The following is a 12,506-nucleotide window of genomic DNA, read 5'->3' on the forward strand; positions in this document are numbered from 1 at the left end:
TTATTCTCTTAAAAATACAAACATGTACATACATGTTGCTCACATATTATGGTAGCCCTGTTTGTGCTATATAGAGTGAATTTACACCTTTGCCATAAACATGTTTATAAATAACTGAAAAAAAGCACAAATGTCAGAGCATGTCACCCCATCCGGTAACACTTTACTTGAAGGGGTGTCATAAGACTAACATGACACCTCCATAATCATGACATGACACATGTTATGAATATGAAGGAAGTTTTATGCATGTTTGTGATAACTGTCATTAAGTGTCATTCGCTCAGTTATGACATTTTTTATGCAAATATGACATTGTTTGAGATGTCTTTGTTATGACACCTTGACATAAACCAATACATCACAACCTGTCAGTTGTCTTTGTCATGACAACTTGACATTACTAAGACAACACAACCTGTCATAAACATGACATAGCAGATTAATTATCAAACTTAAGAAACAACTTAGCTTTATTGGTTAACATTATATTAAACTGTCAAGTGGTTGGTTTTGACATTGGCTGTCATGAAGCCATTATAACTTTTTAATGACAAATTCAATTTGTTCCACTGTAGTTGACGTCACGAAAAATATTCATGACACAGTTATAATGGCCTCATGACAGTCAGTGTCAAAACCAACCACATGACAGTTACTTAATTTAATGTCAAGTTGTCATGACAAAGACACTGATAGGTTATGATGTTATGATTTATGTCAAGATGTCATAACAAAGACATCTTAAACAATGTCATATTTGCATTCAAAATGTCATTATTGAGCGAAAGACACTTAATGACAGTTGTCATAAACATGCATAAACACTACTTCATATTCATGACATATGTCATGTCATGGTTATGAAGGTGTCATGTCAGTCTTATGCACACCCCTTCAAGTAAAGTGTTACCAAACATCCCAAGGGCCCCAAAAACACCTTGGTCCCCAGAGGGTTAAAAATTAACCAACCAGGGTAAAAATAGTTTCAGGCTTGATATTTGCTGCATATTCACCTAGACTGCTTTAGTGTACTTTTGTGTAGGCTATTGTACATACAGTATGCAAAAATGTTTTATGTAAAAGTTACAGTAATTCACCAAAGGGATTTTTTCATGTTCCAAAGTTTGTAGTATGTTCCTACTGACCAGACTGACTTACTACAGGTGAAATTTTGACAATACCTCCCTTACTGTACGTACTGAAGGGTTGGGGTCAGAATCCCCTGTCTCTTCAATTTAATTATATATATATATATGCTTTTTATATATATCCTTTTGAATGAATACTTTATTCTTATTAAAAAATCAACAATCAAGTATGTATCCTAATCATTTCTGGATTCATTTTCTTTTAGGTGCATTCCAGTGTGTGCCCTTGGGTTGTGTTCACATGCAAGGGGCCTTTTGATGATAATTGTCTTGGGATTCAGAGAGCGGCGAGAGAGACTCTGTACTCATGTATTACATATATATTATATATATTGTAAGTAAATCAAAACCAAATAATTTACAAGCTTTTAACTTTATGAGGTGCAATGGCAAGGTATCTAACAACGGAGACGTCCTTGGTGAATCTGCGTCTGGCTGGACTTTCCTTTTCAGTCCTTTTTAAAGTCCATGAACTTTTTGACATGTTCAGAAATCCCCTCCTGGAAACTCCCTCTGCATACATTCAGTCTTTTACAGCCAATTGGTCAAACACAAAATCTTGAACTGTCATTATTTCTGGAAGACCCCCTTAGGACTTTTGCATATAAAACTCTTCGTCCCTTTGTCCTCTTTTTCTGGACCTTTCCATCATCGCTGTATCTTCTGTATCTCGCCCGCAACACATAGACGGTAATGATGGCATTTTTCTCCTTTCTTTTGCAAAGCTCTTTCTAATACATTTTCAATTCCTCTCTATTCTGCCACCATCATCTGCTTAATAAATGCTCACAACATTCAGTGCGGTATGTTTTTCTTTATAAACCATTTTCATAATAAAAATATTTATAAAACAAGTTACAGTGTTTTCCTTAATTGTCACGGTACACACACACAAACAGGTAAGTTCCAAAAGCAGTAATTTAATTGGGTAATCCGTACTCACAACAGTTCAGGCAGGGGGTCAAAGTCCATAATATCCATCCAAGAAGCACAAAACAGAAACAGGCAGACTACAAGGTGGTGTGACGAATAACAACGACTCCGTGACAAACACTAAAACAGACAGGGTATATATACACTCAAACTAACAAGGTGATGGGAAACAGCTGAGTGCAATGAACTGATGAGTGACAGACAGAATGCTGGGAAATGAAGTAAAACGTGAAAGACACCTTGAGAACGAGGACCTCTAGTGGCAACCCAGGGAACACAAACCAGACACTGTGACATAACCCCCCCTCTACGGAGCGGCTACCAGACGCTCCAAGACCCACAAAAAACAAACAAAACAAGAGGCCAGGAGGGAGGTGGAACGGTGGAGGATCAGGGGGAGGGATGGGGGGCCAGGTCCATGGAAGGGAACAGAAACAGGGGGTGATGGTTTAGCCGGCGGCCAGGGCGAAGCAGACGGTCCATCGGGCGGCCAGGGCGAAGCAGACAGTCCATCGGGCGGCCAGGTCGAAGCAGACAGTCCATCGGGTGGCCAGGGCGAAGCAGACAGTTCATCGGGCGGCCAGGGCGAAGCTGACAGTCCATCGGGCGGCCAGGGCGAAGCTGACAGTCCATCGGGCGGCCAGGGCGAAGCTGACAGTCCATCGTGCGGCCAAGTCGAAGCAGACAGTCCATCGGGCGGCCAGGGCGAAGCAGACAGTCCATCGGGCGGCCAGGGCGAAGCAGACGACCCATCGGGCGGCCAGGGAGCGGTGAAGACCCCTCGGGCGACCAGGGCGGTGAAGACCCCTCGGGCGGCCAGGGCGGTGAAGACCCCTCGGGCGGCCAGGGCGGTGAAGACCCCTCGGGCGGCCAGGGCGGTGAAGACCCCTCGGGCGGCCAGGGCGGTGAAGACCAGGGCGAGGGCGACCATGGCACAGGAACAGCAACAGACACCGGCTCATAAACAGACACCGGCTCATGCACTGGAACAGGCACTGGCTTTGGAACAGACATTGGCTCCAGCTCTGGAACAGGCACTGGCTCTGCCTCCGGCTCTGGAACAGGCATTGGCTCTGCCTCCGGCTCAGGAACAGGCATTGGCTCTGCCTCCGGCTCAGGAACAGACACTGGCTCTGGAACAGGCACTGGCTCTTTCTCCGGCTCTGGAACAGGCACTGGCTCTGCCTCTGGAGCAACAGCCACCGGCTCTGCCTCTGGAGCAACAGCCACCGGCTCAGGAACTGCAAACACCGGCTCAGGAACAGTCACTAGAACAGAAATAACCACAAGGACAGACACAAACACAGAAACAAGCTCCGGCTCAGGAACAGACACTGGCTCCGGCTCAGGAACAGACACTGGCTCCGGCTCAGGAACAGACACTGGCTCCGGCTCAGGAACAGACACTGGCTCCGGCTCAGGAACAGACACTGGCTCCGGCTCAGGAACAGGCACTGGCTCCGGCTCAGGAACAGACACTGGCTCCGGCTCAGGAACAGACACTGGCTCCGGCTCAGGAACAGACACTGGCTCCGGCTCAGGAACAGACACTGGCTCCGGCTCAGGAACAGACACGGGCTCCGGCTCAGGAACAGACACGGGCTCCGGCTCAGGAACAGACACGGGCTCCGGCTCAGGAACAGACACGGGCTCCGGCTCAGGAACAGACACGGGCTCCGGCTCAGGAACAGACACGGGCTCCGGCTCAGGAACAGACACGGGCTCCGGCTCAGGAACAGACACGGGCTCCGGCTCAGGAACAGACACGGGCTCCGGCTCAGGAACAGACACGGGCTCCGGCTCAGGAACAGACACGGGCTCCGGCTCAGGAACAGACACTGGCTCCGGCTCAGGAACAGACACTAAAGGTCTGAAGGGCGTTTCCAGGATCCGAGCTAGACGCTCTAAATAGCCAATCAGTGCCCCTCCGGCCACGAGAATGGGCATCTCCTGATCCGTCTCCCACTGGGCAGAGGTGGCGTGAGCCGTCTCTGTCTGGGCAGATGTGACCTGAATAGTCTCTGACTGGGCAGACGGGACGTGAACAGTCTCTGACTGGGCAGACGGAGCGTGAACTGTCTCTGACTTGGCAGACGGAGCGTGAACTGTCTCTGACTGGGCAGACGGAGCGTGAACTGTCTCTGACTGGGCAGACGGAGCGTGAACTGTCTCTGACTGGGCAGACGGAGCGTGAACTGTCTCTGACTGGGCAGACGGAGCGTGAATGCTCTCTGGAGCTGCAGACGTGACGTGAGCGGTCTCTGGATCGGCAGATGGACTGTGTCTCTTCTTCCTCCTACGTCCATGAGAGCGAGAGGGCGCTGGGCTGGACGGCGCCAGCAGTGAGAGCTCTGGGCTGGACTGCGTCCGCAGTGAGGGCTCTGGGCTGGACGGAACCCGCTGTGACGACCTCGTGCTGGGCGGAACCCGCGACGAGGGTCTTGTGCTGGACCAGACCAGCGGCTCCGGATCAGGAACATGGCAGGGCGGAGGACGGTGTCGTGGAATTTGTCGACCACCTCCTCCCCTGCAACCTCCCCTAGTTCCGGAGAACTTGGCCAGACGAGTCCCCTCAAACGATCCTCCTCTCTCGAAGGAAGAGGCCTCGGGGGACTTTCCCGCCTAGGTCTCCTCCGTGATGCGAGCCCACAGTGCAAAACAATCGAAAATGTTCATTCGAGTTGGCACTTCTCCAGATTGCGACCTCCCCCCCTCGGTGGCTGGGGAAGAGGCCCGGAACCCCATACTGCTGGAACTATTCATGACGGAGTCGTTCACTCACGGTACACACACACAAACAGGTAAGTTCCAAAAGCAGTAATTTAATTGGGTAATCCGTACTCACAACAGTTCAGGCAGGGGGTCAAAGTCCATAATATCCATCCAAGAAGCACAAAACAGAAACAGGCAGACTACAAGGTGGTGTGACGAATAACAACGACTCCGTGACAAACACTAAAACAGACAGGGTATATATACACTCAAACTAACAAGGTGATGGGAAACAGCTGAGTGCAATGAACTGATGAGTGACAGACAGAATGCTGGGAAATGAAGTAAAACGTGAAAGACACCGTGAGAACGAGGACCTCTAGTGGCAACCCAGGGAACACAAACCAGACACTGTGACATTAATAAACCAGCTTCATAATAAAAATCTTTATAAAACAAGTTGAGTTTTTTTTTTTAATAAACTATTTTTTCAATATATGGTTACAAAGATTATTAATACAAGTGTTTTACAGTAAACACTTTCTTAATAAATTGTTTAACAACTACTTATGGTACCTTTCATTATAAAAGCACTTTTTATTAGTTACAATTGTGGCTTACTATGACCCATAAATACTTCATATACCAAAAGCCCTGATTAGAATAGAATAATTGCATATTTCATAACAATATCCACATATCTGCATCTATATATCTTTCTTAGTTGACTTGTATAAGTTTGAGGGTCAATTTATACATAATTTCACCTTATTTTCATTAAGTGAACTTCTCGTGTATTTTTAGTGAGTGGAGTAAAGAGGCATATTATCGTTCCTGCTTTCCTGGAGGGAAATGTTTTATCAGCCTGTTAAGGTGGACTGCTCTTCTGATAATGAGCTCAGGCCTTCTTCAGCAGGGCCGGCCCGTGGCATAGGCGGAATAGGCAAATGCCACTCAATAGGGGCGCCAAAAGGAGTGAACGAGTGATTTTTTTTTTTGATTTTTAAAACATTAATTCAAAATACTACAAAATAACACAAAAAAACTCCACAAAACCTTAACTAAGTCCCCCGACTCCGGTCCGGCGCATCAATCTTCCCCCGCCCAGCGAGTGCTTGAAGTGCGTCAGAAACAGAGCGCGCACGATCAGTTTAATGTCGGTAAAGTGTTGTGTAGCGTCGCCCCTCGCTGCATCCAATGTAGACAGCATTGCTTTCGTTTGAGGGCACTTAACACACTCAAGCACCCCGTAGAAACGGGCCTGGCAGCTCGCGCCAGGTCTAGACATGGTGAAAGCTACCTGATTGTGACGGATGGCCAAATTTACATGACATATTTTAGATTAGCATTATAGTCTGCAATAGATACAGTGCCAAATGGAAGAGAAGAGGATAAAAGGGGATAAAGACAGAGGTAACATGCTAATGTAATGAATGAACAGTTTATCTAATTGCATAGTAGTAAGATATTTAAATTAATGGCAGTTATTTTTACCTTAAACTTTATGCTAACAGTTGTTCTGAGTTCTCCAGAGGCCCCAGACAGTGTGATTTGTAACAATCACGTCAGTTTTTTAGACGCATTCACTTTTTATCACTTTTATTAATTCATGTTTTACTCTACAGTTGTGCAGTTTTGAGGGGGATATATGGTATTTTTTAAATTTATTTGCCAAAATTATTAATGATATTTATATAGGCTACAGGTTTATTAAAAGTAGCAACGTTTTATGTAAAATTAACATTAAAGAAGACATTTCGCAGTTTCATTCATGGTGAAAACATTAAACGTGCCATAGTTTAGTGGAAGATTGCTGCCATCAACTGCAAAACAAATACTTTTGCTAGCGCTCAATGAATAGTTTGTGCATGAATGACATTTGGACAATGACATCACTGTTTTATCCAGAGCGGCTATATATACTGAACAAAATTATGAACGCAACAAAACTGTAAAGCTGTAAATCTGCCTTGAAATAATCTATATTGTAAAAAGCGCTATAAAAATAAATGGGACTTGACTTGAATGCTAGATGTAATGCTCTTGCCATTTGTGTTTAGGCTGTAATGTGTATATATATATATATATATGTACATATATAGGATAAATAATCATGGACACAATGACAGGGCGAAATGGGCTGTGATGCATGGGGCACCAGGTAAAATCTTGCCTAGGGCAGCAAATTGGCCAGGGCCGGCCCTGTTCTTCAGCCTCGAAGAGAACTGTTGTTCGTCAGTGTTCTGTGTGTGTGTGCGTTTGATATTCTTTGCAGGTTCTGAACTTTGTGATATACAACATTCTCGGACCCTGGAAGAAGGTCACCACGGACTTAAATCTCGGAAATGGACGACAACTCATTAACGGCGATATAACCACTTATCTATCAAAAATGTATTATTGTTTAGACTTTATGTTGTCTTAGCCAATCAGAAGTAAACAATTATGTAATGCATGTCCTTGGTAAAGGTATAATTGTGTGAGATTTTTGTGTAAGGTAGAGTTGGCTTCCGACCTCCTCGTGACTTTGACACTGGCTCTACCAATTTAACTGCAAACTATTCTTCAGTAAAATTGTACTTATTTGATTGAATTTCACGACTCCTGGTCTTCTTTCTTCATATTATCTGGTCATGGGTCTTACAACTTTCCTAGTGACCACACTGACTTACTACAGGTGAAATTTTGACAGTAACTCCCTTACTGTACACTTATCAAATATATTTATGTAATAAACATTATTACATGTGTTTATTACATATGTTCATGTAATAAACTGTAATTCACCTATAGTGTTATTTTATGTTTATATTCCAAAGGCTGTAGTGCTTTTCTAGTGACTTACTACAGGTGAAGTTTTGACAATAACTCCCTTACTGTACGTACAATAAACTAATAAGTTCAAGAAAAAAATACTGTAATTCCCCTAAAGTATTTTTCCTGTTCCAAAGGCTGTAGTGCTTTCCTAGTGATCAGAATGACTTACTACAGGTGACATTTTGACAATAACTCCCTTACTGTACGTACAATAAACTAATAAGTTAATAATAATAAACTAATAAACTAAAAAATAAACCAATAAACTAATAAATAAACAATAATGCACTTAACATAAAAAAAAAACAAAAAAACCTTTCTCTTGAAATCTTCGCTGGTCTGGTTTATGCTACTCTGAGCAATGTTTGAACTTTGTATTCTGAGCACTTCTTGCGTTGTTTTTGCCTCTCCACGATGACTCGCTTGGTTTAATCCTCAAATGTAAGTCGCTTTGGATAAAAGCGTCTGCTAAATGACTAAATGTAAAATGTAAATGTAAAATAAGTTCAAGAAAAAATTACTGTAATTCCCCTAAAGTATTTTTTCCTGTTCCAAAGGCTGTAGTGCTTTCCTAGTGATCAGAATGACTTACTACAGGTGAAATTTTGACAATAACTCCCTTACTGTACGTACAATAAACTAATAAGTTCAAGAAAAAATGACTGTAATTGCCCTAAAGTATTTTTTCCTGTTCCAAAGGCTGTAGTGCTTTCCTAGTGATCAGACTGACTTACTACATGTGAAATTTTGACAATACCTCCCTTACTGTATGTACAGTACACAAATATGTTCACCATTAAAATTACAGTAATTCACCAAAATGGGTTTTCCATCTTCCAAATGTTGTAGTATGTTCATAGTGACCACACTGACTTTCCTGTACATACAGTACACACATAATTTTATGAAAAAATACTGTAATTCACCAGCAGCAGCTCCCAGAAAGGGCATTTTTGCACACTACTTGTTTAAATTGATCAGAGCACTGATTGGATTAGCATCTGATGTCACAAACCTGTCTGTTCCTGTATGTCCTGCTCTCTCTATTGTAAATTAAATTGATACTTTGGTAGTCTCACTGTTTGAATAGTTATGCTGATTGGATTGGAATATAACACTCCATGTATAGGGCAGGTTACTAAACCGGTTCCTGTCTGTCCTGCTCTCTCTAGTCTATTGTAAGTTAAATTGATCAGAGCACTGAGACTATCACCTTTTGTCTTTATGTACTGCCTGGCCATTAAGCGGTGAAGAGTCTGGCTGATTGGATTAGGATATTTACATTTGAATCACACTGTTATGCTGACGAATATCAGGGTTGGGGAATTGGGGAATTTCACCTCTTTGTAACTCCTCCCCCTTTAAAGATATAAACACTGTGTTTTCAGCTATTGAGTCAGACTTGGATGGTGACTACAGCGATGCCACAGCAATAAAGAACTCTGCTTAAAAGATACCCCCAAGTCTCCTGGTCTTCGCTTCTGACTTTTTCTACACTTAAGAAGGAAAAGGTTTACAACACCTTCTTTCTCAAGCTTGCAGATGTTGCACCTTAAAGCAAGCACAGTCAGTATATTAATGTTGGATCAGTTCTATTAGGTTAATAAAATAGATGAAAACACAATAAAGTGTGTCTGCCTATAACTCAAGTTTACAGATTGTCATTCTAATAGAAAACAGACTGTACAAAAAGATAAGAACCTTTCTCAAAGAACAGGATGTAAGTGGGTGCAAACCCGTGACCCACAGAGACCTGCCTTGCAAGGCAGTAACGTTAGCAGTGAGCAGGGCAGTTAGAACCACTGAGAGGTCCCAAGAGGGAACGAGAGGAGGGCGAGGAGGATTTAGTCTCCTCGCTCCTCTCAGGAACCTGACGATCAGGTCGTGCCTCCCAAAAGACTTACCTTCAACACAGTCAAGCTGTGCGGCAATGGCGGCAACATAGACTTTTAGGGTGGAGGGAGACAGCCTTCGCTCCAACCCATCTTGTAGGAAGGAAAGCACGACACTGATCGAACATCTCCGGGGGTCTTCTCGGTGAGAAGAACACCAGTTGACGAAGAGGTTCCACTTCAACGCATAGAGATGTCTCGTGGACGAATCTCTAGCGGAAGTGATGGTAGCCACCACCGTTGGTGGTAAGGTACTCAAACCTACCTCGTCCCATCCAGGAGCCACACGTGGAGGTTCCTCAGAGGAATTGGCCAATGAGGTGCTGTCGCGAGGAGTACAAGTTCGGAGAACCAGGTCCGGGTGGGCCAGTACGGCGCGACCAGAATGACCTGCTCCTCGTCCTCCCTGACCTTGCGCAGGGTCTGCGCAAGAAGGCTCACTGGGGGAAACGCATATTTGCGGCCCCGCAGCCAGCTGTGCGCCAGTGCATCCGTGCCGAGCGTGCCCTCTGTCAGGGAATAGAACAGGGCGCAATGGGTCGAGTCGTGAGAGGCAAACAGATCTATCTGTGCGTCCCCGAACTGGTCCCAAATCAGCTGAACCGACTGGGGATGGATTCGCCAATCTCCCGGGAGGGGCTGAAGCTGTGAGAGCTCGTCGGCTGCACAGTTCAGGGCTCCGGGGATATAAATGGCATGAAGCGACCTCAGATGCTTCTGACTCCAAATGAGGAGGTGGCGGGCGAGTTGCGAAATACGGCGGGAGCGTAGACCACCTTGATGGTTGATGTACGCTACAGTGGCGGTATTGTCTGAACGGACTAGTACGTGTTGGTTCTTGAGCACGACCCGGAAGCGGCGCAGAGCAAGACGTACAGCTAGCAACTCGAGGCAATTGTCGTGCCATAGCCGCTGGGGTTCTGTCCAGGAGCCCGCAGCAGCACGTCCATTGCACATGGCACCCCAGCCCGTGGAGGAGGCATCTGTCGTTACAACAACATGCCGTGAAGCTCGTTCCAGGGGGACACCCGCCCTGAGAAAACTTCACGGAGTGAAGGTCTGACGGCAGGTCGGAGTAACTGGTACTCGGAGGGTGCCGCGTTGCCATGCCCACCTCGGGACTCGGTCGCAGAGCCAAAGCTGAAGCAGTCTCATATGAAGCAATCCGAGCGGCGTTGCCGCGCCTGCAGATGCCATATGCCCCAGGAGCCTCTGAAAAAGTTTCAGTGGAACCGCACTCTTGCCCTGGAACTGTCTCAGGCAAGTCAGCAGTGACTGCGCGCGCTCGCTCGTAAGCTGCGCGGACATGGCGACCGAGTCGATGTCCATACCGAGAAAAGAGATCCTCTGCACGGGGGAAAGTTTGCTCTTCTCCCAGTTGACCCGAAGACCCAGACGAGCTAGGTGCCGGAGCACAAGGTCCCTGTATTCGCAAACCTGATCTCGAGAGTGAGCTAGGATCAGCCAGTCGTCGAGATAGTTCAGGATGCGAACCCCTTGTTCCCGAAGGGGAACAAGGGCAGCCTCGACGACCTTCGTGAAGACGCGAGGAGACAGGGCTAGTCCGAAAGGGAGAACCGCGTACTGGTATGCCTGCCCCTCGAAAGCAAACCGTAGGAACGGTCTGTGTCGAGGAAGAATGGAGACATGAAAGTAGGCGTCCTTCAGGTCGATTGTTGCAAACCAATCCTGGGGCCGCACACATTCGAAAATGCATTTGGCCGTGAGCATCTTGAATGGCAGCCTGTGAAAGGAGCGGTTCAGAACGCGCAGGTCTAGGATTGGCCGTAACCCACCGGTTTTCTCCGGGACAATGAAGTACGGGCTGTAGAAGCCGGACCTCATTTTGGCTGGGGGGACAGTCTCGATCGCACCCTTCGCCAGCAGGGTGGCAACCTCCGCTCTCATGATAGGGGCATTGCCAGTGACCATAGTGGAGCGGACTCCCCTGAAGCGGGGAGGAGACCGCGCGAACTGAATCGCGTAGCCGAGCCTGATCATCCGCGCGACCCAGCGGGACAGGTTGGGAAGCTCTAGCCAGGCTCCCAAGAACTGTACCAGCGGGGTCATACGAACCACAGACTTCCCACCTGTGGTGCAGCAAGGCGGAATGACTGGCCCAGACGTGGACGGCATAGCGGCCCGGTGTGGGGGCACAGTCATTAACCGCGCCCTGACAGAGGAGACCAGGGAAGGATGAACGTTCCACGGAGGTCTGCTCTGCAAGGGGGCTGGCGTCAGAGGCGGATGAGAGCAGCACGGTCCGGGGACGGCGCGCACTGTCAACCGGCTCTGGGACAGAGAAGGACGAGGGGTGCACGGCTCGGGGGCGGCGCACCGTGTCGTCCGAGAACTCTGTGTGCTCAGAAATGAACATGTCACTTCTTGCTTTAACCACATTAGGGTGCTGCCCACCCGGGGGTGAGCAGCAGGGAGTGGAAAACAAAGGATTCTCCCCCGGCCGGAAAAACTACAGGCTCCGGACGGGTGTTTAGGATCACGCCGAGAAGAAGCACTCTGAGGACACAGTTATTTTAGTATCACAACAGAGCGTTCAACCGGGGGACCCCAGTGTACCCATGAGCAGCGGCCATGGGAAGGAAGGGCGGAGGAGATCAACGAGGGATCGCTGGAAGACATGGGGGTCTTCGAGGATTTCGAGATCTCCTGATGCACATCCGGGAAGAAAGGCATTGGGGTTAGACGGTGACGAGAGTCAGCGGCCAGCCCAAAACCAATCGTACAGCAGCGAGCGCTCAGGTCAGGGTGGAGGGTTCCACCCTAGTCCGATGCTCGCAGCGGCCCGGGAAAGCATGGCCGTCATCTCAGGATCTGACTCGACAAATGTCAAATGCACACCCGAAAGTGGCAGCACTGTCAAATCTTCTCTTCCTGAAGATTCTTGCCCACCCTGTGATGCTGCGATGGACAACAGATCCGATTCTGGAACGTCAAAGGAAACCCGCGGGGGGTCCGAAGACGGGCCCGCGGGCGTCACGTG

Source organism: Siphateles boraxobius, unplaced genomic scaffold (assembly GCF_051911475.1).
Source record: "Siphateles boraxobius isolate OS27281-9 unplaced genomic scaffold, OSU_SipBor_1 15, whole genome shotgun sequence".
Lineage (NCBI taxonomy): Eukaryota > Metazoa > Chordata > Actinopteri > Cypriniformes > Leuciscidae > Siphateles > Siphateles boraxobius.